The 26,804-nt window shown below is 40.3% G+C and overlaps 1 pseudogene; it reads left to right on the forward strand.

Annotated features, from left to right (window-relative positions):
- Positions 1-4,479: 4,479 nt before the first annotated feature.
- LOC101915666 (uncharacterized) lies at positions 4,480-7,060 on the forward strand (annotated as a pseudogene).
- The last annotated feature ends 19,744 nt before the right edge of the window (positions 7,061-26,804 follow it).

The following is a 26,804-nucleotide window of genomic DNA, read 5'->3' on the forward strand; positions in this document are numbered from 1 at the left end:
CATATTTAGCAGAGCAATCATTGCATAACTTGATATATAACACCTCGTTGTATTCTATTTCTCTAGAATCTTTCCCCTTCTTTCCCCCCCCCCCAATGGGGAAAAAAGTGTACAGAAGATTAATAAGACAGTTTGTTGGTAGCTTTAATTACCTAGATATTTTTTCCCCATCTTACAGTTTTGCACAGAGCAAAAGAAAGGAACTCACTGTGCATTTCACACACAAACACAGCCAAATATTTTGGTTCTGCTCCCAGAACTGAATCACCGACACTGCTGTGAAGCAGCTGAAAGCTGGAAGTGTAATCTTGGTATCAACATACCAGGAAGCATACAAAGTAGCCCAGCTTGGTGTCTCAAATTCCTGGAGCTGGAGCTGCTATGAGTAACTTTCACAATCTAGGCCAGGTTTTGCCCACTGGGGGGTTCATTATTTCAGTCACCTTTTCTTTCTTACAGATCTCTAGCTCTGCTTCTGCCTGTGTACTTCTTTCTCCTTGTCCTTTGCCTCCCTCCTATCTTAATCTCCCTCTTTCTCTCCCTACCTCTTTTCTTACATCATTTTTGCTTTGTTTTCTTTTTTCCTTAAAGCTTCTTCAGACAAGATAACAATTTACACTGAAGATAGTTGTTTCCAAGATATATAGGAAAGGGTATGACTTAGCACAGGCATCAGGACTGCAGATTGAGGATTGCAGCAGAGTATCTTCTACTTCACTCCAGTTAAAGACCTGGCTATATTTATATCCAGAACTGGTAGAACTGAGGAATGAACACCTCCCATCTCCAGTCTCTGATATAATTAAAGAGGATAGAAGTAACAAGTTGAAAGTATCAAAATACAGTTATGTCCCTTTGTATATTTTAAATACAAACATATACTGGTGCATATGGTGTTTCACAGTCTTTAAAGTATACCTGATGTCTTATATTAAATCTTAAATAAAAAATTATCTTCACTCTGACCTCCATACTGCCCATAAGCCACAACCTAGGGTGCCTATGCTATTTGTAAACTTTGCCTGAGTTTCAAATGCAGGTATTATCTAATTTCTCTTTTCTCACTACCTTTTGTAAGTGTTTGTTACTTTACAGATGAGGGAAGCTAACTCAGTATGAATATATTTGGTAATGTACTTTAGCACCATCAGTATCTCAGTGTTATGGTTCTTAGTGCACAGCTATGACCTCCTACAAGTCCTCAGCCAGCAGATGTTGATAGTGTAAGACACCCTTCTGTTCTTTGTCCCTTGTAGAGTAGCATGGTTACAGAAAGTAGAATGGGAAGAGACAAAGGGGATAGGAAGGACCATTGTGATCTCCATGCGTCACAGTGAACCATGTTTTTAAGATCTTGTTGTAAAGAAAGGGAAAAAAAGTAGCAGCTCAAGGATGTGAACATCCAGTATCTTTGTCTTCATTTCTGTATTGCTACTGGCACTCAGGGTGCAAACCTTCCTTTTTTCCCACTTATCTTTGAAATGCCCAACACTGCCATCAGAAAAGACAGTGACTCTGCCTTGCACTATGGAAACAAATAAATATATAGCAAGTAAAAAGTTCAAATCCAAGTCTTGGCAGCTAAGAAACACAGGTTTTCACCTAATCTGTTCCCCTTTCAAAGCCAGGAAGAGGCCTTGCACCGGAGGTTTTACAATCTAAATAGAAATAATATATAGAGAAATTTCTCTTACAACCTCCCAAGCTGTTGCATCTCCATTATCTATATTCTCTGACCTTGACAACTTGAGTCTTTTTTTGTTTGGCTCACCTTTTCATTTTGGCCTTTGCACACTATTCTATATATCTTTCCCCATGTGTCTCTAGTGCATCTGGCAAGTTCTTTATCTCAAATTCTTTCATTGTCACTATTCTGCTGCTCTCTATTATTAGGTGTTCAGAAATTGATTTCTGCTTTCGTCCTGCCCATTGCACAAACATCCTTTTCCAACCTATTCAGTTTGCAGATAGGTTTGTTCCTGCTTTTTTCCGTGGGGAGATACTGCTTCCCACAAGCTGGGAAGAAACTGCCCTTTCTCTCCATTATCCCAGGTCAAAACCTCTCTTAAGTCTTACCTTTGCCTTGACACTTCTAAGAAATATTGATAGTCATATGTATAAGAATACATGTTCCTTTACAGAGCAATAAAACATCAATATTTCCCTGTACTTTCTGATCTGTTATAGCCATTTCTTGTCTCTAGTCTCTTGTTGAAACTAAAATCTACTTTAGATCCGCATTTTAAAAGTTCTTAAAGTCAGATCTTGGCTTATGTGAAAGGTTGTAAGTGTCACCACAGAAATAGTGAGGATAGATGGAAAAGTGTTATTATCTCCCTCTCACAGAGAGCTGAATCAGGAAGCCAGCAAGCAACACACTGGCGCCAGAACTGGCAAATTAGTGCCCATCTTCCAAATTCCAAAATGGGCTTTCCATAGGAAAACAGTCTTTCTTGGTTACCAAATACGCATTGGAACTGTGCATTGCACCTCTTTTAATGTTATGCTGTGTATGTATGTGATTAACCTGATGTCATGTTATTGGACTTTCATTGCCATTATTTACTGTCAGTGAAGAGGTCTTTCTGTTAACCCTTTAGCCATGATACATTTAAGCAAATGGTATTGTTCTGCCACTTTTCAGAATCCTCCATTTATCATTCCAGGACTGAGAGGTAAAAATAAACAACTTATTCATTTAATCAATATGATGGCCAGTTTTCTTTATCCCACATTCCCCTTTATTCCCCTTTACTCTCCCAGCAGTTGTCTTCATGATTTCAGAAACGCCTGACTTCCAGGGACTTTTTACCCATTTAGCTATTCACTTTCCAGTGCCTTCACTTCTTTGCTTGTAACAAAGACAGATGTGTGTTGATTTTTGTTAAGCTGTTCAATTTCAGGTGTAGTGTCTTATTTATCTATTTATTTTATTTTACTTGCAGCTACTGAAGTATAAATATGGGCAATACCAGTATTTCACACTGCCTGTTTTGTTCATACGTTACAGTACCTTACCAAACTATGCATATTGGTAAACTTTAATAGTTCCCAAGTCTCCAATAAGCCAGGTTGATTTGAAGAAGTTTACACTGGAATTTAATAATATTTTCATTGTTAATATGCATACAGTAAACCTAAAATCTGCAAGTAGCAAGAACTTTTAATAAAAATTTTCCAGCTTTTAGTAAGATGAACTGTACCTACACCATGTTATAGCAAGATCTGCTTACGATTTATAACTTCTGTGAATGGATGAGTTTTATTATGTCTGTTTAATAACAGAATGGATTAAGGCAGAAGACAGTCAAGCCAGCATTTCTTGATGTACATGCTTAGTCCCTTCTGTGTGCCCTGAGACCTTACCACTTCATTTTATCTTTGAAACTGCAGTACCTATACCCCAGGGGGACTTATAGAGAAAATCATACCACTGATTTAAGGGTCTAAAAACACATTTCGATATCTACCTTCAGGGGCTAAATTTTATTGAGAACAGCATGTTCTTTGAAAGCAGTGTTTCAACGCCCAGGACGTCACATCACACTGGGACTCAGCTGGCGTAAACTGGACTGGAAGGGTCCATTAACTTCCCCATGGGGAGTTAAGCATTACCGATGTGTGATCTCTTAGAAATGATGCAGTTCAGGAAGACTGTCCATGTGAGTGTGTAAAGTACAGTGTTTGGTAATAGCAGGAGTGCTAGCAATTCAGCACTATCGGTTTTAAACTCAGATAATTGTTTCCCAACTACTCTGTCTGCCCAAGTTATGACTGATTATAATAGTTGTCCTCAGTTTCCTTACGTGTAGACCTGCACCATTTCATAGTCCCTCTGATCTGCCTGCATCTCTTCCATCTCGGAGGGGGGGGGGTGGGGGGGTGGGGCGGGCCGGGGTGCAGGCTGCTTCTACCTGTGGTGACACAGTGCATTTCTTTCTGGAGTTTGAAATCATGTGGGAGCCCATGCTGCGAGCGGGCTGTCTCACAGCTAGTTCACAGCCCACCGGGCTCGGTATGAGGCCCCCCACCAGCCACAGGCCAGACTCGGAGCCAACTGCCGCCCGAACCAAGGCACCGGCCAGGCCCAGGCACCACTGTGGTGTTTTAGGGCTACAGTCGGACAAGGCCGCTCGCCTCAGCTCACCCAGCCGTGCACAGCCCACTACAACAGGCCACGCGGCCGCCACGTGCGCCCTGCCCCCGCCCCCACCCAGCGCGCAGAGGCGGGGCGCAGGCTGCCCGCAGGTGGCACGAGCCACTGTGAAGAAAATGGCTCCCCAAGCGACCTCTGGCAGGCCGCACCACTGGGCAGAGAGGGGCGAGCCGGGAACCACCCTGCTGCCAGGAGGAACTGCGGGCCCCTGGCGACCACTGTCTCTTGCGACACTGTCCCAGCGTGCACTGAGTCCCATCATTCCTTGTCCTTCCTTCCCTTATGGCTGTTTTCTTCTGAACACCTCGCGCCAGTAACCGTCCATGACTGGCAGCATTTCCCTCAACCAGGCCTTCCGCACACAACAGGTGCCACGTCGAGAACCACCACACCACACCCCCCGGGTGCAGGCAGCCCCGGGCCGGAGCATTCCATGGGAGCTGTCCTGAGGGGAGACAGTCTGTGCTCTGGGGAAGGAGCAGCCATTATGGGTGCTGTCCTGAGGGGAGTCAGTCTGAACTCTGGGGAAGGAGCAGCCATTATGGGTGCTGTCCTGAGGGGAGCCATGCTGCGCTCTGGGGAAGGAGCAGCCATTATCTGTCCTGTCCTGAGGGGTGCCAGGCTGCATTTTAGGGAAGGAGCAGCCATTTTGGGTGCTGTCCTGAGGGGAGCCAGAATGCGTTCTGGGAATGAGCAGCCATTATGGGTGCTGTCCTTAGGGGAGCAGGACTGCGCTCTGGGGAAGGAGCAGCCATTTTGGGTGCTGTCCTGAGGGGAGCAGGACTGCGCTCTGGGGAAGGAGCAGCCATTATCTGTCCTGTCCTGAGGGGAGCCAGGCTGCACTTTAGGGAAGAAGCAGCCTTTATGGGTGCTGTTATGAGGGGAGCTAGTCTGCGCTATGGGGAAGGAGTGGTAATTATGGGTGCTGTCCTGAGGGGAGCCAAGCTGCATTTTAGGGAAGGAGCAGCCATTATGGGTGCTGTCCTGAGGGGAGCCAGGCTTCGATCTGGGGAAGGAGCAGCCATTATGGGTGCTCTCCTGAGGCGTGCCAGGCTACATTTTAGGGAAGGAGTATACATTATGGGTGCTGTCCCGAGGGGAGCCAGGCTGTGCTCTGTAGAAGGAGCAGCCATTATCTGTCCTGTCCTGAGGGGTGCCAGGCTGCACTTTAGGGAAGGAGCAGCCATTATGGGTGCTGTCCTGAGGGGAGCCATTCTGTGCTCTGGGAATGAGCAGCCATTATGGGTGCTGTCCTTAGGGGAGCAGGACTGCGCTCTGGGGAAGGAGCAGCCATTATCTGTCCTGTCCTGAGGGGAGCCAGGCTGCACTCTGGGGAAGGAGCAGTCATTATCTGTCCTGTTCCAGGTGCCAGCCTAGGCCTGAGAACAACAGTGCATGGCAGAACCCCAAATCATAAAAGCTTTGCAATATCTGGTCCAGGCTTTGCAAGGACAAGTAGGGAACTTGAAGGGACAACTGAAAGAGGAAGGAACGCAGGCAGATTATTTACAATCTGCTTTGAAAGAGCAGCTTCTCTTGGGTGAGGACAGTTCTCCACTGCCTTAAAAGCTTATTGCATATTCCAATAGTTAATTGGAGGATTAAGTACCAGAATTGGACAACTGGATATCCCCATCTGTTCTCTGTGGCTCTTGGTTAACACTGAGTTTAAATAGGAAGATGATGAGGATGAATTCCCTCAAATTACTACTAAAGAAGTTCCGTATTCTGCTACTGAATTAGCAAAATTGAAAAAAGTGTGTGGCCAGACTCCTAAGGTGTCAGAGACAGAATGTGTTTGGAGAGTGTAATTGTCCGGGGGTATCAGATATTGTTAAGCCAAAAGGAAGCTGAGGGCTACTGGAGGGCAGGAGTGTTCATGACCACTGGGAACTACCGTGTGCCCTGGTCCCTGATACAAAGAGCAGCTTCTTGCTTTGGTGGTCTTAACCCTTTGGAAACGGGGGATCCCCTTGCTGGTATAGTGTCAGTTGACCAACTAGTAGAAAATGTGCAGAAGGCAGCATGTCTGCAAATGTTTTATGACCAGGAGCTTAGACCTAAACAGTAATCTCCAATGATGATAGCGGTCAACCCAGAATGAATGACTGCTCTCATAAGGGGCCTCCCTGACTCCTTAAAATAGACAGGTCTTCAATTACAGGGGAAAATACAGTCAGTGTCCCAGGGCAAAAGGGTTATTGCTGCACTAGAAGGAATAACGATCCCTAATCGCAAATTCCTGGAAAAGAAAATGTAGACTTGGGGAGAAGTTGCTCATGATTTAATAAATTTTGGATGAAAATATGGCTCTGTCAGTGTTCCATGCACAAAATGGACTGAGAAGGTTTAAGGTGCACAGAACTGAAACATCCCCCACACCCAGCTAACAATAAAAGGATGCCTCTCATAGCATCACCAAGTGGGAGAGAGAGAGGACACAGATGTAAGGGTCTGTGGACCATGGGGTGGCGGAAGGGTATTCCCCAAGATCTTATGAACAGGTTGCCAACTGACAAACTGGAGAAGCTGGTGTCAGGGTGGCCTGAAAGTCTACCAGTTAAGAATGAGAGCCCAGTTCCTAGTGCCCCCTTAGCAAAGCCAACTGCATCCCTAGGCCAACAGCAAACTAATGCCTTTGCCCCTTGTTGTGAGTGGGAGAGTGAAGGGTGGGTATATATGAGGCAGCTCACTGAAAATCATCAAGGTGTTCTGTTAGTAACTTGTTCTGTGGAACCTAAGTTGGTACCAATGATGTTCCTGGTAGATACTGGAGCTGAAATTTCAGCTATTAAAGCTGAAGATGTGGCACAGAGCAGCATGGCTTTGTCTAAGCAGTGTATGTTTGTTGCAGATGCTTTTGGTAATGTTCAAGCGCAAACATTGGCTACTGTTGGTCTGTGATTACCTGGGGAGGGTACAGCCACTCCAGTAGCGATGGTTGTGGGGCCATTCCCGCTCAACCTTTTAGGACTCCATGTTCTGAAGGTAAAGTGTGGATTGATGATAAGGGGAGGAATTGGACATTTGGCACCCCATCTATAGATACATGGCTATTACACGCCTCACCTTTGCTCCCTCCCTCATAACTGATGAATGTCAAACCCTCTCCATTACCCTTAGGGGCACAGGAAGGGATAACCCCAGTATTGGAGGAGTTAAAGGAAACAGGGAATTGTAGTTCCAGCCCACCCTCCTTTTAACTCCCTGGTATGGCCTATTCGTAAACCAAATGGAAAATGGATACAAACTGCAGACTATTAAATGCTTAATGCTAACTCAGGCCCATTAACAGCTGCCATGCTGAAATTTGCCAAGCTTGTAGCATCTATCCAGCTGTTAGTGTTTGAGGCTGCTAACCACCCGGCTCGTGGCCCAGTCCACCCTTCTGACCCAGTCCAAACTCAATGGGGTTTTGCCCAGTCGGGATTATCGATACACTTCTGGCAAAAGGGCCCTGAAGGACCCACTCGACCTGTTGGGTTCTACTCTCGCAGCTTTAAGGATGCCAAGAAACATTATTCCACCTGGGAAAAGGGTTTGTTTGTGATCAGCTTAGCCCTGTGAGAGGCTGAATGCACAATACATAGACAACTGATAGTGCTCAGAGGTCCTTTTAAGGTGATAAAGCCTGTGTTGATTGGGACACCACCCCCTGACAGGGTGGTGCAAGGAGCCTTGGTACAGAAATGGTGTGGTTGTTTAAATTGGACTAAAGAGAAGGGGGTATGGTTGGGACAAAGCACCTGTGAATGGACGTTATCACCTGGTTAAGGTTGTATAACCACAGAGTGTAAACCTCATAGTTGTTCAGGGTATAAGGGCAAGTGGAATCAGACTCATGTTCAATTATCCAATAGCACTTGGAGCCCTAATGAACTGGCTAGTGGTGTTTGAGAACCTATCTATAATTAAAATTGCATCATACGCTTACAAGCTGTCGTGGTTTAACCCCAGCCGGCAACCAAACACTACTGGCAACCAAACACCACTCAGGCACCTGTGCTCACTCCCTCCCACCTGGAGGGGTGGGGAGGAGAATCAGAAAGGAATGTAAAACTCGAGGGTTGAGATAAGAACAATTTAATAATTTAAACAGGATAAAGAGATAAGAACAACAGTAATAACAACAACAACAATCAACAACAACAATGATGATGATGGCAATAATAATAAACAATTAAAATAATAAATAACAATAATAATAACAATTAGGATGGAAAGGTGGGGTAAAAAAGGGTAAAATCCTAAGGAAGGGAAAAGGAAAAAAAAAAAAGTGATGCACAGTACAACTGCTCACCATCCACTGACCGATGCCCAGCCAGTCCCCAAGCAACGATCCCCCCCAAGCTAACGCTCCAATGGTATGGAGGTCCCATGGTATGGAATACCTCTTTGGCTGGTTTAGGTCCGCTGACGTGGCTGTGTCCCTTCCCAGTCTCTTGTGCCCCTCCAGCACTCTGGCTGGCAAGGCCCAAGAAACCGAAAAGTCCTTGACTTAGTATAAACATTACCCAGCAACAACTAAAAACATTAGTGTGGTTATCAATATTGTTCTCACATCACAGCCAAAACACAGCACTTTCCTAGCTACTAAGAAGGAAATTAACTCCATCCCAGCTGAAACCAGGACACAAGCCATCCTAGAAATTATCACCAATAAGACTGTCCATGCCCAAGATCTGTTGGCAGATCAGGCCATGCAGATGCAAACAGCAATATTCCAACACCAAAATATTCTCGATTACCTGCTAGATGAAGAAGGGGGTGTCTGTGGTAAACTAAATTATTCTAATTATTGTTTAAAAAATTATGATAACGGACAAGATGTTAAGCATATTACTTCAGTAATATGAAAACTGGCCCATGTCCCTGTCCAGACCTGTCCAGAGAGCTGGGAATTGGATTCTTTCTTTTGGCCTCTAGGTACCCCATGGGTCAAACGCATCCTTTTCTATATGTTATGTGGTGGTGCATTGTTATTGTTCCTCCCATGTTTAATTCCATGTTTTGTACAGTTGACCCAACGTGCTGTTTCAAGTATGCAATTTGTATCTGCCTGATCTTTTGATGGTGTCAGTCATATCCACGTGGCATTTCAGTCTAAGTGTGAAACTTCAGTTGTAAAAATTGTATAAACTATGTTCTTTTCCACACTACTATTTTCTCTACCTTTCCACCACCATGGACAAAGAAGCGACAATCTTTGAAACATGGGGTGGTGTGTGAGACGATACTGTAGGCTGACTGTCTCACAGCTTGTTTGCATCCCTGCTGAGCTTGATGCAAAGCTACCTGACAAAATCCCTGCAGTTGTGGAGCAGGCAAGGACCAAACAGCCACCCAAAACCAGGCATCGGCCAGGGTCAAGGAACGGCCATAGTTTTGGGGAACAAATGCAGACATGAACAACTACCTGAACCTGCCAAGGCATGCACAGTGCATGACAAAGGACCATGCGGCCATCGTGTGTGCCCCTCGGAACCAGTGCTCCAACATGGGGAACATGCGCGGATGGGCAGTACACGCCATTGTCAGGGAAATGGCTCCCCAAATGCCCTATAGCAGGCCACGCCATCAGGTGGTGAGGGGCAATCCGGAGGCCCCCACCCACCGACTGACAGGGGAACTATGGACTGCCAGGCCACCACTGGGTCTGTAGTGGCCACTGTCAACTGCAGCTCTGTCCTGACTGCTTGCTGGTTTTTATTCTTTTATATCCTTTCTATCAGTCTTTTCAACACTGCTCCATTAAACTTTCCTGTTTAGTGGCATTTTACCTCATTTGTGTCTTCATCCCCCTCTGGGTGTAACATCAAATCTCCCCAGCTTGGGCTGTCCCAGAATGGAACATGGCCCTACTGGAGGTGTGTGCTTTAAGAAAAAATGCATACACCAAGCCTCACAAATTACTTTTATTGCATGTGGAGATAACTTACTAGTAATGATTAGATTGTCTCCCAGGTCATATACTTATGCAGGGCATAAATCTTATATATATTTATAAGACAGCTGTATAGGGACCCTTGGGTGAACACTTCAGATACAAATGTCTGCATTCATCTAATATTAGGTGAGAAGACTCCCACAGAAGAGATCTAGAAGTTTGGCACCTAGATTGCCTGAAATCCAGGATGGCTGAAGTGAACTTAATGCTGCTGTGAATGAGAAAATAATTGGGTTCAAGTGGTATTTTGAATGACTTTTGTAAAATATGAAATAAATCCCATACTGGCTGAAGCTAGTAACTTTTATTGCAAAGTTTTATCAGTAGTTGTTCTATGCGTTCTTTTCTTGTTTTAGGTTTCTAGGATCAATAACAGCTATGATAGGTAATTTATTCCACAGTTCTCTTTAAAGTTCCAGTTCTTATACTGTTGCTAATAATTCTAGATATACCTTAAGGTATGTTATTTTCATAATTTAAAACAGAAAAATCTTTCTTACAGAGAGTCATCAGCAATCATTTTAGCTAAATTATATATGCAATTAATAATACAAATAAATAAAAGAATTTCTGTTCAAGAAATTAAGTGAAAAATGAGTGGCAGGAATTACTATTCTTTTACATAAGGCAATGCCTTGCTTGTCTGCTTTGTAGGTTGATGAGATCTGCCTTAAACACAGAGTGATAGATAATTGCAATGAGTTATAAATTGAATATGAGTCAGCAATAGAGGGAGTAATAAGAGAGTACACGTGGGAGAGCATCTGTTGGTGTGTGTGAATTTGCATGGCTTACATATCAATTTGGCTGTTGCTGAACTAGTTATAGACTGCATACTGACATTACTAAACAGTTTCATCTACACAAATCATCTTTTCTTGATGCCTAATACATGGTTCTGCGTCTAAATAACAAATGTTCAGCCATTACATCATTTTCCAAATATTGTTGGGGACCAGAATGGCATCTCTGAATCATTGGAACTGTAACTTGTAAATGGTTTGAGAGCCTTTCTTTTGAGTTCTGACTAGGGCTAACCTCAGGGTATGAACCACATACAAATGTGGAGATTTGGTGCAGAAAAAAACTCACAAAACCCACAGATGTGGAAAGCTAACAGTGACCAAAACCTAATACAACATACTGCCCAAAGAGGTAAGGATATAATGGGGGGTTTCAGAGCTTATGATTTAAGTAATCCATGAGACAGTTTAGGTGGCTTTAAGGAAAATGTGGTTAATTCAGCAATGGCAGTAGTCGCGAATACAACAGATGCCCACATTGTTCATTTCCTTAGCAACAGTCTATATGATGAGGCAGAGTAAGCCTTCAGCAAATTTGCAGATTATGATAAATTATAGGAAGAAGTTGAGGTACCAAAAGGTAGAATTTCAGACCAGGAAAATTTGCTAGTCTGGAGGACTGAGTCAGAAGACAACTTGCAAAGTTCACCAAGGAGAAACTGAAGTTCTGCATGTGGGCTGGGAATTGCTCCAGAGTTCTGCACAGAGCTCTGCAAAGCCAGGGCACTCACTGCTGAAAAGGACCTGAGAGTTACAGTGGATGCTGAGTCAAATATGAGCCCAAGGTACACTCTCATCTTGAAAAGCATTTTGACAGATACAGGTTATCTGTTAGGAAGAATGGTTTCCAATAGGAGGATTGTGCAGCACAAAGGTTACTCAAAGAGACCGAATTCTCCACTGTCAATTTTTTTTAGACTTGGGTAGGTAAAATTACCAGTTAGATGGTTCATGGTTGCCCACAGTGCTACTTTGATCAAAAGGTTGAAGGTCTCTTGAGATTCCTTCCAGACAACATATCTATGATTCTCTTATTTACATTTGGCTCTGTGGCTTAGAGGTGAAGAAACAAGCTTTCGGAGCTAATGCAAGTACCTCCAACCCTCACATTTCAATGCTATGCACAGATCTTAGCTCATGTTCTGGGAAAAGTACAAGGCTATCCTTATTAAAGGAGGATTATTAGTTCAGGAGCAACATTACGCTGACACGGCTACTGTGTTTCTACATCAAGAGCCATTTTTCTTGTAGTTAAATTGAGTGTCTCTGTAGAGCACTGATGTAAAAGGTTTTAAAAGAAGTTACAGACGTTTCAGTCCACATTGAAAGCAGCAATTTCAGTACACAAAGCTTGTAAAGTACTACATTAGCTGTTTTAAACGAAACTAGAATGTTGAGGCTGGAGCAAATTTTGTGTAACTTTAAACTCATTTTGAACACCACTGATACAAATTTCATTGTAGAGGTAGAGAACTGCTGCACATAATGGCCACATTGGATTGGTATTTTAGATGACGACAGTATGGGAGACGGAGACCTGCTCTTTAAGATCCTGAGTGTTACTTTCATAACTAAATGAGGTGTATGAGTCCCACTGACTGCTTGTATTCTCTTCTTGAAGTCTAGTCTTTGAGGCTGTATCTGTACTGTTTATGAAACCATACCCAGGGTATCTTCCATCACACATGATATTTAACTCTTAGACTGTACAAACTAGCAGGTGTCAAAATGCCCAGGAGAGTCTCATGGGACTGCAGAGGCCAACGGCCATTCCCGGTTGGGAATAAGGGCACCACTGAATGAGACTTAATTCCACAATCCTGAAATGGCCTTAAATCACCTCCAAGGTATGCATCTTAAACCCCTGTAGTTTCATGTTATGGAAACAGCACAAAGTATGTCAATCATGTCATAAGCTTACAGGATTACTACTCGGAGCCCAGAGGGAGCGCAGATTGAAGTGCTATGTTGCTGTGGATGTACTCTAATCTTGTCAATAACCTCACAGACAACCTATGGATTAACTGTGCCATTAGGAATATCCAGACATTCCATGTCCTTTGAATTTGAAAAATCATCTCTCTCTGTACTTGGAATTATGCTTTCAGAGGGCAAACCTGAATTTGAAGGGAAGCCTTCAAAATAAAATATAGACATTGAAAGTGTCTTTGCAAGAAACAGGAAACTAAACGGTTTCCTCAAGTCCTTGGCTCATTGTCAGTGTTTGTCAACAACACTGTCAGTGTTTGTCAACAACACGTCCTAAGAATTTTTAAGGCTCATTCATGATTTTTAACAGGTATTCTGAGTACTATGGGTAAGGTGAGTTCTCTTCCCTAGCATAAATCTCCAGGCAGAATGCTACAGAGATGAAGGGCATTAATTTTCAAATATTGTGGACACTTTAAATGAAAAAGAAGAGAAATTTTAAGAAATCAATTATTTGAAATACAGTTAAAACAATGCAGTTAGTGACTATGATCGTGTTTTGACTTACAACGGCTAGTTGACAACATTTACTTGTAGCACCTCAGGGGATAACAGGGTAAGCCAAACTTTGATGATTATGGTGATGATGATTATTGTTCTTACTGTTACCGTTGTTGATGAAGTTGGTTTTGTTCTGGTAGAAGCTAAAAGCTTAAGTCAGCAATTGGATCCCACTGTGCTGGCAGATCTTTATACATATCATGAGAAATCGGCTTCCGTTCAAAAAAGCTTCTCACCCTCTGTGTGGAAGAAACAGTATCTTAAGAGAGGAAATGCAAGAAAATGAAGATGAAAGAATTAGCACTCTAAAAAGCAATACCAGCGTGCCAATAGCTAAGCCTTTGTTCAGTATTTTATAAGGATTAGGATGGAGGTGAGCTTTAAAGAGGGATTTTAAGGTGGAAAACGAGTTTTGATTATGCATAAAAGGGAGCGCAGGAGGACATATCAGGAAAATAAAAAGGGAGAAACGAGAAACAGATTCTGAAGCTAGTGGAGCAGGTTACAAATTGTGCTAGTTCAGCAGTTTGCGCAGGAAAAAGAATGCTTTTAGGTCATCTTCCTTAATCTTACCTATCCAAGGAGTAAATACATATAAGAATTTCACACTAAGTACTTTTTATACTTGATAAAGGAAATGTACATTTCTAAGTTATGAATAATTTCAGATATCTTCCTTAGACTAAAATGGTCTGTGCCCTAGAAATTCTGCACTTTGTTATTTCTTGAACAATATAGAGATCCTAGGTGAGTATCTCAGATGTAGACATCTGTGATACTGATCTTTTAGGGTGGCCGGATGCATGTAATACAATTTCTCCCGTTGTCAAACTTATTTAAGTGAATAACCCTACAAAAGAACCTGGATATTAAGTTCTTATTGGTTTTAGGTACTTAACTGTCATTGAGGACATGGCCACATAAACACGGAAATTAAACAATGAGGTTTAGTGTTCTTGTAGTCACAATGGGGATGGTAATATATTTAAGCAGTAAACCAGGAGATTTTCTTAATGTTATTTAGAAGGGGTTTAAGAGGAAGAAAATGCCACTGACTGGGATAAGCAAAGAAGATCATAGAATCAAAGAACTGTTAAGGTTGGAAAAGACCTTTAAGGTCATCGAGTCCAACTGTTAACCTAGAACTGCCAAGCCCACCACTTCGTAAGTGCCACATCTACACATCCACGTCCTTAAGTGCCACATCTACACATCTTCTAAATACCTCCAAGGATGATGATGCAACCACTTCCCTGGGCAGCCTGTTCCAATGATCGACAACCTTTTCCATGAAGAAAGTTTTCCTAATATCCAATCTAAATCTCCCCTGGTGCAACTTGAGGTCATTTCCTCTTGTCTTGCTATTGCCTGGGAGAAGGGGCCAACCCCCACCTTGCTACAATCTTATTTCAGGCAGTTGTAGAGACTCTTCAAAATGTCAAAGTCAGTATCTAAAAGGGTGAAAACTATAGTTTTATCTTCATGGAAAGGCTACAACTTTACAGAATCAAGCTGGGGAAAAGGAAAAAAAAAAGAAAAAAAAAGAAAAAAAAGAGTATTTCTAGCATCAGATCATTGTATGCTGTGCTTAGAATCTAGAAATACAATGAAAATCCATTTGTTTCAAGAAAATAGCAAGTACATGCAACCTCTAGGTCCATATGAAAATTCATGCCTAGCAAAGACACTTTATGACAGTTATTCTTGAGCCCCCTAGTCCAAATGTATTCAGTCAATGCATCTCTCTGTTTCTCAATAGCTTTCTTATCAAGGTAATGCAGGTCTAATAATACAATCAGAGTAATACTTTTATTTCCAGATTCTACTGGAAACTATGCTAAGGCACATGGAAAATAAGGAGGTGGTTGGTGACAGCCAATATGGCTTCACTAAGGGCAAATCAAACCTAACACCAGGACCCCCAGGTCAGCAGCTCTCCAATGAAGACAGGCTGAGAGAGTTGGGGTTGTCCAGCCCTGAGAAGAGAAGGGTCCAGGGAGATGTTCTGGTACATAAAACGGCCTCCAAGAAAACTGGAGAGGGACTTTTTACAAGGGCATGTAGTGATAGGACAAGGGGGAATGGCTTTAAAGTTAAATAGGATAGATTCAGACTAGATCTTAGGAAGAAATTCTTTACTGTGAGGGTGGTGAGGTGCTGGCACAGGCTGCCCAGAGAAGCTGTGGATGCCCCATCCCTGGCAGTGTTCAAGGCCAGGCTGGACGGGGCTTTGGGCAACCTGGTCTAGTGGAAGATGTCTCTGCCCATGGCAGGGGGTTGGAACTAGATGGTCTTTAAAGTCCCTTCCAACCCAAACCATTCTATGATTCTGTGATTCCCAGCTACCTTTTTGGATTATTTTCTTTATTTCAAACAAATAGGTCAAGCTGTATTTTGCATCACATCTTGATTTCTTAAGACAAATCTGTTCCTTCTAGTCATTTAGATATTGTCATAATGCCTGTTTGGTGATGAAGAGTCATAGGCTTCTGGATGGCTGCACATTAAACACTGCAGAGCACAGTTTCCAAGTTCTGACGCTGCTGTAGGCAAGAGATGCAACTTCTGTTGCTACCTCCAAAGGCTATTAGAACATCTAGCAAGATGACACAGACAAATAATATTTTTGTACCATGGTGTATGTTAAATTCTACAACATTGTCCTCAGAGGAACTTAATATAAAAGATTTAAGGCTTAGGGGTGTAGCCTGTCTAAATCTTTCTTTAAGACATGAAAGGTGTATGGGAACCACTTACAGGAAACTCATCCTAGCTATTTAACCATTATCCTATGAGTGAACTCTCAGTTTTCAGTATAAGAAAGATCTTAAGCATGTAAATGCTCCCTTAACTTCAGAGTAATTACTCTTATTTTTCAAGTTATGCACAAAAAAGCTTAAAAGCTTTTGTGGTTTAGACTTAATCTCAGTAATAGTAACCATTGTATTACTTTTTATGTTGGAGACACTTCTCGCAGAAGTTACCGCAAGTTATAATTTCTTTCTCCATTGCTGCTTGATCAGACAGTGGAGAAGTTAACTATATGCTTAACTGTTTTCATAAACCAGGACCTACTCTAGCGCAATGTAAAGAAGACTTCAGAATACTTTATATTATGACAGACAGAACTCAAAACACAACTTTGGTTGTGTTAGCTATCGGTATTTCTTATATATAAGAATAATAGTCAATTCTGCAGCAGAGATTCCTTGAGGGGTGGTCTCTGGGATGGTCAGATTGTCCATCTAGGGTGTAAATTAACACATGTATAAGCATACAAGCCATGCCTATCAATTGGTTTAGTACAGCAGGAACTATATATATACATATATATATATATATATATATATATATATATATATATATAATATAAGTATATATGTAATTGGTTGCTACCGACTATTTCACATGCATTTTCACACCTTTCTAGGACTTACATTTAGAGTCAGTGGCCATGCCTAACACCATTCCATTGCAATATGCCTTGTGCATGTCCCAGAGGACAAGTACTCTAATCTCCTTGGAGAGATCCTTATGGCACCATATAAAAAGCTGGAATACAATTCCAGGAGTGCGTTAAGATCGCCTGCAGACATCCCAGAAAGCACGTCTAAGTAGCACTTGTTGTTGTGCCCTTATTACACACTTCAGCTTCCTCCTGAAGAATGCATCTCTAAAAGCATCACACAGAAGTCTCCTAGCCTTTTCATTCGCTAGATTGCTCTGCTACACACACAGCATTATACCTGCCAGGACCAAGCTCCCTCACAGTAAAGAAGAAGCCTGTGACAAACTGTTTCTAGTGTGAGACTGATTACAGATGTGTCTGCAATTGTGACCAAGTTCTTCATCAGCCCTCAAAAAGATATGTCTGGAAAACTCAGTACAGCTACAACCTCCGGCTTTACTTCCTCCTTGACAGCTGCTTATTGAGTCTTATGATCAAATACTCCCTACTGAGAGGGACCATGTGCCAACACTTCTGGCTGGCTGTAGAGATTTTGTTTGCCAAAGAACTAAAAATCATTTGGCAAGCAGAAAAGTTAGAGCCAGACTAGGCAGCTGGTCAGTGCTAGCCAATAGTCAGGATAACAAGCCTCTCAGATGTAGTCGTGTCTCCAAAAGTTAGTGTCAGAAGTGAGAAGTAGGATAAAACTAAATTTTTTTTATGGCTATAATGTGGCGTACTAGGGTTATCAGCATTGTGCCTGCAGGCCCACCCTGAGCTCCTAAATCATCAGCTCCTGGGTGGTCCTGGAACCCCATCTAGATGCCTGCACAGAGGGGACAGTGGGCTCACCTGAGACAAGATGGTTGACAGAATTCTCAGGCACCTTTACAACAAAGGCATTTGCCTAATTCACACAGGAGCACTCCAGATGGAAATTTTTGGCTGTCTCAAAGATTGCCTCAAGCAGTTCCTGCTGTACTAAACCAATTGATAGGCATGGCTTGTATGCTTATACATGTGTTAATTTACACCCTGGATGGACAATCTGGCCATCCCAGAGACCACCCCTCAAGGAATCTCTGCTGCAGAATTGACTATTATTCTTATATATAAGAAACTCATAATTAATCTATAAAAATTGTTCCTGCAGATGCAGGAATGGTTATATGGGGAAAAAAATGTACATAGCTAAGATAGGAGATGTTTTGTATGTAGTTTAAGATAATCAGTAATAATGAATCATATGTATGCTGAAGTTGGCATATAGCTGGCTGGATGCATAAAAATTGTGCAGAACAGTGATTCAAGTAGTTTTTGTCAGTGTAGCTGAAAGATTTCTGCATAGACCCCTGCAGCACACACTCTCATCATTGTTCAAATGAAGACTGTCTAGTTCAAGAGAAATTATTTCCTGTGGCGAGGGAATGTCCAATGCCAAGATCCCAATTTTAGAGGTTTAGGGTTTTTTAACAAACACTCTGACGATGAGTGTCTGTACAGCATGACCAACTACATCATTCTTTAAAGAGAAATAGAACTGCCAATGAGACCAGCCCTCGTGTTACCCTTTCCTTGTTCCTTGATCTTTGTCATATTTTACAATGTCCTGTTACGTTACATATCTTTATCAAAAGGCAGAAACACAGTCTTCAAAAGTACCTTCAGCTTTCAGAAGAACTTGGAAGATATATCTGTCTCTCTAGACTTCACTAAATTTGGATACTCTGGTGATAACAGAGCTATCTCATAGGACCAGGGTTGCTTAGGAACTAAATATGTTGTTTGAAAAAAGGAGTGAGAAGGCAAAGGACTGGAGACCAGAATAGAGCATTGTTGGTTTTAGTGGGATTCTGTTTTTTTAAAGTTAAGTATTGGTAGCACTGGGGAGCAGTAAATTTGAACATTTGTGGGATGGTCACTAGTGTAGGCGATACTTTTTTTTCAGAAATCTTCCTTGGATGTATGGTACACATTAGTGTGTGAGCTAGTGTTTTTTAGATGACTGTCAAAATAGCCACCAAATTAAAGATCGCATTTAGATCATATTAAGAATTATATTCCAATTTATTCTGATTTATTTCTAGATTATTAGATCTTCTCTTTAATAGTAGTCATTGTGATAATTTCTCTTGTAAAATATCTCATTAATGTGAATAAGTATAAGAAAATCTAGCCTTAAGTATACATATGATAACTGGACTTAGCTAATAAAAAATGTGGGGGGAAAATAAATAAAATAAGCTGTCTATAGCTTTTTGTAATTTTCTTCAGTATTAGACTTGTTATCATGCATTCTGAAAAACAAAAGGATCTATGGCTTCTTTAACATGATTTCTCACTAATGTTGGGAAAGATTCATGATGGATGAATGGAAATGAGAATGAATGGAAGTTGAGAATGAGTAAAATAAAATAATAATCTCTAGGCAGATGCTTTACAGAAAACCAACAAAAGATCTTGAGTTCACGTAGGATGGAAATGAATGAGCTCTGGTGTAAGTTTTCTGTTGGATGTACAGTAAGTCTTGACAGAGACAGACATAGCTTTCTGGAGTGCTATGAAGCAGAAAAGAGTTATCTACATGTGAAAAGTTGGTAGCACTAGAGTCCTCTCCCAATTATCATACGAGAACTTGTTGTGTCAGGATTAAGGCTCTGTGAGGCTTGCCTATGAACACAATAAGAAGTTTCACAGACATTATATAGACAATGTTAAAAGAGAAACAGTAACATGAACAAGTCAAAAAAACCTTCACGTATGGAGTAAGTAACTTTTGTCAGCCATGCCAGTGGGTCATCCCATGTTCATTCTGCACTGAGTTTGACTAGCTCTGAAAAAAAAAAGTGCAGCTGTCAATCTGGATGCAGAAACTTTGTGATACTATTTTATGGTACACTTCAGTGGCACCACCTGATTTACATCTTTTAAAATACTTCTTTGCTGCAGTTTTCAATAATCCTGTCAGTAAATAAAATGTCAGTCAGGAACTAAAATGTCAGTATAGCCATATTCATGCAGGAGGCCTTACCACTTCTCAGCTTCCATATGTGCTATGTACTAGAAGACAATACCATTTTCAGCTTTTGAATCTGAAAGAGGACAATTTCTTTTTTTTTTCTCCAAAGTGAAAATTAGGTTTTCAGAAAATATTCTATACACACAAATGTGTATATATTTACTTAGACACACCAGAGACCATGGTCTTAAATTTTTCCAGGCTTGTACGATTCTTTTTGTTCATTTCAATGGATTTCTAATCTTATTTGGCTCAGTTTTGCAGGACTTGGGACTATTAGCTTTGAAAGTTTGGCCTTTAAAACCAAATTTTATATTGTAGGCTGTATGGGGCAAGTGTTCTCTGTGGTACATAAAATGCCAACAAAAATAAAATCTAACTGAAGCCCCTTGGAGATAATTCTAATAATGATTGATTAATAAGAAGTACAGATTTTGTGTAAGGATGTGCACTGTGTTTGCATGCAGCTATAAATGAGAAATGACCTGGAATGGGTTGAATTCACAAGTATTTTCTAGAGGGCTTGCCACCCCCCATTCACAAACCAGAATACATTTTCAGGAAATGTTGGACAAAGATACCACTAACTGGATAGCTGGAAAAAAAATTTTACTTAATTGAAAATAAAAGGAAAATGTCTGATGTTAAATTTTAAAGCGTGTAACTTGCCTTCACTATAACCTGAAGTCATTGACGGGAACATTAATAAAAAACTGGACAAACATTGAAACTAATTATATATTTCCTGGGGAGGTAAAAAGGATGCTGAATGAATGCTTTTGGGATGAAGAACAAGCAAATGAAGATCAAAGTTGTTAAAGAGCATGAGATTTAAAAAAAAACAAACAAGAAACTTGCACAGTGGGTAGATGAAATAGAAATATTTTACAGCATATCACATGAATAGACTTTCTCTGAAATGATGAAAGTGCACCTTTTGTTGTAGAAATGTAGACAAATTAATAAGGAAAAGCATGTACTGCACCAGAAAAATAATGGTAAAATATGACACAAAATAAAAGCACAATGTGAGATTTACTGAAGTGACTGCTTGTCACTTTTGCAGTTGGTTATATGCCTGTTTCAGCTGCACGTCATGAAAGAAAAGGCTATTTAATGATTCAGGAAGGGGAGAGGGAGCAATTTCACAATGGTTTTATATAGTTGAACTCAAATTGTATGGATGGAATGAGGAAAAGGTTAATTCTTTGAATTAAACTCTGAATATTTTTGAAGCTTAAAGAACCTGACAGAATGACGAGGAGGAAGCTAACACTCTAAGGTAATGCAGATGGTATGGCTTCCTATGTTTATTGGAAGACCGGAGGGGAAGGGCTGAGTGCAATCAATGCTGTTGAGAGACACAGGTGTATTATTATAATTTCTATAAATATAAACACAGTAAAATGTATGCTAGATAAAACTAAATTGGCTGGATCTTGGATCAAGTCCAAAAACCAAATGAGCAGTACATTTCTGGTGAAAGCCACTTGTTAGATTGGTATAACCAGAAGACACATAAGTAGAAGATATTAGTTAAAAAAATTACTTGGAAAAATGTGCCTGTGGGGAAGAGGTGGGTGGCTGTTTTTCAGTTGTTCTTATGTAACTAAAAGAAAATAAAGTGAATGATTAAAGAACAGTGAAAAATAGAAAAGATTAAATTTACCTTGCTGAACTTGAGATATCTACAGGAAGTATTTCTTCATTTAAGCTAGATGTAGTCACTCCATTTACAGCCGGTGGAAAGAAATGGACATTTCTAGGACACAATTCCTTTCATCCTAATGAAGACATCTAAATTAGGCCAGATGAATTGCACTCAAGTGGTGACTATGTCTTCCCCAGTGAATACAAAGAGAATTTAGATGCCTGCCTCATATGTAGATAGCTGCATTTGTAGACATTTTGAGTCGGGTGATACGAGTCTCATTTTAAGACTTTATTTAGAGTGGCACAGGAGAACATGAGTCAAAAGATACATTAAAGGAAATGCATTGTATAAGAAAGGATTCTCCAGACCCAAAACCCAATACTTAGGTTCAAGCATTAGTATGAAGTTGTCAGATAACAATATTAAACATCACTGGGTCAGAAGCATTGCTCCCTAAGATATGGACCTCAAGCAGAAAATAAGTACAAATAAAGTGCTAAAAAATGTTCGTGTAAAAAAAGAGGGAAATTTCATTTGAAGTATGTGCTAGGTCATGTATATAGTAAATGTAAAAAAAGGGAGAAAGTTCATTTCATCATAAACTTCACTTTGTTGAAAATGTTCATCATTTATGTTGAGTTTAGCAAAAACTCATCATCTTCATGAGCTCAGAAACAGCTTGATAATTAAAAACATAAGCAAAAGACCAATTATTGTTGATCTTTTGGGACCTAGGGACGGACAGGATAGCAAAACCGCATGAGCTGAGTTTGGGTCTATGTTAACATTTTTTCACAGTATCACTCCTATTCTTTTCCGTAGGAAACTGTGGTGGGAAGAGAAGATCATAGCAATAGTAGTTATGGTGGTAATATTACCCAGACCAAATAAAAAGAACACATGGCATGCACTGAGAATATGTACTTTTTAAGCCTTTCTCTTAATTTCAAGAATCACAAATTAGACACTGAATAAAGTAAAGGATCTCCTTGGAAGCACAAGTATTTAATTCTTTAAAAGAACTAGAAGACTGTAAGTAAAAAAGTGGAAGATTGTAAGGAGTTGCAGCTTTTCAAAGACATCCAGGAGCTGCAGCCTCGTTACAATTAAAGGAAAGATGTTTGGATATACGTACCTGATTTTGACTTTGATATGGTTTACCTCGGTAAGCTCTATCTTACAGCTTATATTCATCAGGTCTTCTATAAACTCATATTCATCAACCATGTGGTATAAAACAACTTGACACTCTGAAGAACTTAAATTCATCCTTTTTCTTCTTAGTCCAAACTTTCCATAACCTCACAGGAACATCTTTAAAGGGTGTATCTCAAACGCAGGAAATCTGTCAGTATCTAAGACACAACTTCCTAATTCCATCATTTGGTCTTCAAGTATGTATAACTTCTCTCCCTGTGCCTCCCTCCATCTTCCTCTCTTCTTCCAAGATATAAAGGTAAGTCTTTAGAAGAGCTGAGCAGTTAACATATCACAAAGAAATCTGGGATGCATTATATAGCACATGGAAAAAAATAAGTATGATGTGTGCAGGTTCTGTGTTGGTCACAGTATGTTATACATGAGAAGCTCAGATGATTAAATGATTTGAAACTGCCAAAATACTCACGCTAGTACAGTACACTTTATTCATACTATTATACTGGGGGGGAAAGAGATGTACTTAAAATTTCTTTAATGGGAAAGGTTTCTTGGTACTGGATTCCATAGGCATTTGTTGCAAACCAGATTTGCAGCAAACTCAACAACTTGAAAATTGAACTGTAGAAAACATATCAACACATGCCTGTAGAGTGGTCTTACTCTGGCAATGAGGACTTAGTGCTGTAGTAAGTAAAACCAGATTATTTCTGTGGATTCTTTTTATTGTAAGTAACTTCTCTTGTTAGTAAATAGCTTTGGTTTTGGTTTTGATACTCTACTAGTATATTGTGTTTATTATTCATAAGAATTTGCCAAACAAATGTGCTTGTAAGTAACCTCCAGGCTCTGAATCATTTGCAAACTACTTTCTCAGGTGCTGCTCTACAGATGCAGTCTGTCACACACTGGTATTAATGGAGTTTATTCTACACTGGACTTGGTGTCAAGCCATATTCACTAGTCTGTGTGCTTTTGTATGTTGGTTGCTCACATACTTTAATAACATCTCAGGATTCAAGAGCCTGTTTGGAAATGAAAAGCACCTGTTCAGATACAGTCAAGTAACTAACAATACCTTATGAATCAAGATAATCTGGATGCTGTACTTCTCTTTCTTGCAATGATTTCAGAAACCATGAACAGGAGCCCTTTTCTGCTTTGACCTGGGAAAGTGTAAGGTAGAAAAGCTTAAAAATCTGCAGCTTCAACAATGAGACATGCACAAGGAAAGAGATGCAAGAAGCAAGTAGGGTGAAAGGATCCATGTGTTCCATGATTTTATTTTGCCTGATCAGCTTTACTTTGAGAATAAGGCAGATTTTTTTATGGAGCAATAAATTACATGGGAAGAGAAAACTGGAGACAGAGGCACTGTGATGAGGTGAGTGGAACAAGGAGAAGGAAAGTATTATGAAAGGCAGAAACACAATGTAGTGGGAGAGAAAAGACTGCAGTATAGGAGACAAGCTGGACTAGGTCTCCTGGCCACCAAGGAATAAGTGTGGTAACAAAGGTATCCTGCTTGTTGATGACAGACCACCAGCTATTTCCTGGGACCTAGTATCTTGACAGGTTTATGTCTCCCTGGTGCAAAAACTTACTTTTTCCTCTGAAATATATTTGCAAACCTTTGGTTTCCTGGAGCACATACATTTCTACCTTCTTTCAATAAATGAATATGTGTTAATGTGCTAACAATGTGTTTGTTGCCCAGGGTGATACCAGATGTTGGGAAGCATGCAAAGATAAGTGCAGAAACAATACAAATACACAATCTTTGGAATAATCTTTGCTCCTGGAGCCATAGTCCACTATTCATTTGTTCAGCCTGCAGATCTTGGGGTACTCAGCTTCTCACCTGTCATCTGCCCACTGCTTCTTTCACTAGGTTCAGTGGTGAATACGGTGAAGAGTGAAAACTCTAGTGCACATTTCATCAGTAGGATTAAAAAAAATAAATGGTGTTCTTTATTTCATTAATTTCACTTTGTGAATTTATGCAAAAGGCCAAACTGAATTAATATATTTTACATAAATTATTTTCCTAATTATTCATAAATTCTTATATTAACTACTCAATATTTAAGGTTAATCCAAACTTCTTGTACAATTTTACTACCATGCCCCAAAGAACTGTACTCGCCAAAGGCAATAAGAATTCCAAGTAGTTTAGTAGGTCACAACAACAAAGGTTTTTGTAATATGGAATGGTTGAACAGTAAAAACTTGTGTTTATGAAACTGTCATGATTTCCTATCTCAAAGTGATACAGTGATTCAAAATGCATGGATGGATAGGTCATCTGACTGTGTATTGTCTTCATCAGATCTACCCTGCAGCAAGAAAGGAAAAGCTAATGGATCATATAAAATGAAACAGTAAAGTCAGATAAATGCAGACGACATTTCTGTATCTTTTAAGACATTAATGTTGAATACCATAATGTGTCAGTTCATATTTTTGCTTCAATACATTCATAATCAAATCTTCACCATGCTTGCTTTGAATCAAATAGAGTTGTTTTGCTTTTTGGGATGCTCATGGAATATCAAAGGATGTATAGAAGAATAAAAAAAATGTAGTGAGTTATAAATGCAAAATGCAAAACTTTTACATAATGTGAATCTTTTTAGAAGCAAAGTTTTGAAAGCTGTAAATTCCGATAACAAGTGTTTCAGAGTATGATGGCAGTTAAATAATTCTATATTTTATTGGTGCAGACAAATAAATGTAGTGTATGTCTATGGAGAGAAACTCCAAATGCTAATTTCCATGCTGTTTCAAAAAAGTGATCGCAGAAAAACTAAATAAAAAAAAAAAAGAAAAAAAAGAAAAAAAAGAAAAAAGTACACTGTGATTTTCATATGAGATGGCATTTTGCGCGTCATATATATTCGTGTATGTCTATGCCTATTAATACACTGCTATTTAATAAAAGAGGTTTTGTTAACATTTTCTCTTGAATGATTTCAAATCCATTTAATATCAATTTGTAAATTTTGTTTACAAGTTGTAGTTCAAATTGTAATTACATATCTCTTATTTAAGAAAAGAATTTCTGGGAGGTTGTCATTGTTGTAGCCGTAAGCCAAGGCTGATTATGAGTTATTAGTTATTTTAAGATTTTTCTTTTCTGTCTCTCTTGCCTTTTGTAACTACAAAACCCATGCTTTATAATTGTCTCTATTTTAAGATGGAAGCCATCTATGAGACAGCTGAAGTGTGATTCATTGGACAAAACATAGACTAGAAGATACCCATCTTCACCAAAATAGAAAGTACCACATTGGGTACTTTATATTCTTTCAGCAAGCTGGATGCTTTTAGATGGTTTGACTTGTTTCAGATACCCATTTTGAAATAATTTTAATTGTGCCCTGATAATTCCTATTTCTCACTGCTGCCTATGAAGGGAGATTAATGTGGCTGGTACATATGGTTACCTGGCCTTTGTCTAAAGCAGGGGTCCTCAAACTACGGCCCGTGGGCCAGATACGGCCCCCCAGGGTCCTCAATCCAGCCCCCAGTATTTACAGACACCCCACCCCACCACCCCCCACCGGGGGTTGCGGGGGGGAAACCAAGCAGCCGCAGATGACTGCCTGCCACTTCATCTGCGCGCCGGCCCCCTGTTTAAAAAGTTTGAGGACCCCTGGTCTAAAGCAAGGTGAGTTCATTTGCTCCCTTGTCCTCAGCTGATTTTCCCAAAACACCGCAATTAGAATGAAATAACCTCATTCTTTTTTCTGTAGCACGGAGATGTACATTTACATCCTGAAAGCAGTATAGGCAATTTGGTGATACACCAGGATAAAAACATACTCAGATACACTAGGAAGACAGGTTAAAATCAGTTGCATTTCTCCCATTTGTATGGCTCATGTGAAAAGATGTGATGCACAATGAACATTACTAAAGGCTTCTTGTCACCTTAGACAAGTTACTTGCTCATTCTTGGTCGCAATTCATGTGCAGAAACAGTTGTCATCTTTTTCCATTTGCATGCATTTCTATTAAAAGTCTTTGAGACGGGACTGGTCTTTATTATGGGTTTTCTTAGTGGCACTTCCTAAAGAATTATCTGGTTACTGTGAACTTATGGAGAAGTACAAACATGCCCAAAATA

The sequence above is a fragment of the Falco peregrinus genome, chromosome 2, assembly GCF_023634155.1.
Source record: "Falco peregrinus isolate bFalPer1 chromosome 2, bFalPer1.pri, whole genome shotgun sequence".
Lineage (NCBI taxonomy): Eukaryota > Metazoa > Chordata > Aves > Falconiformes > Falconidae > Falco > Falco peregrinus.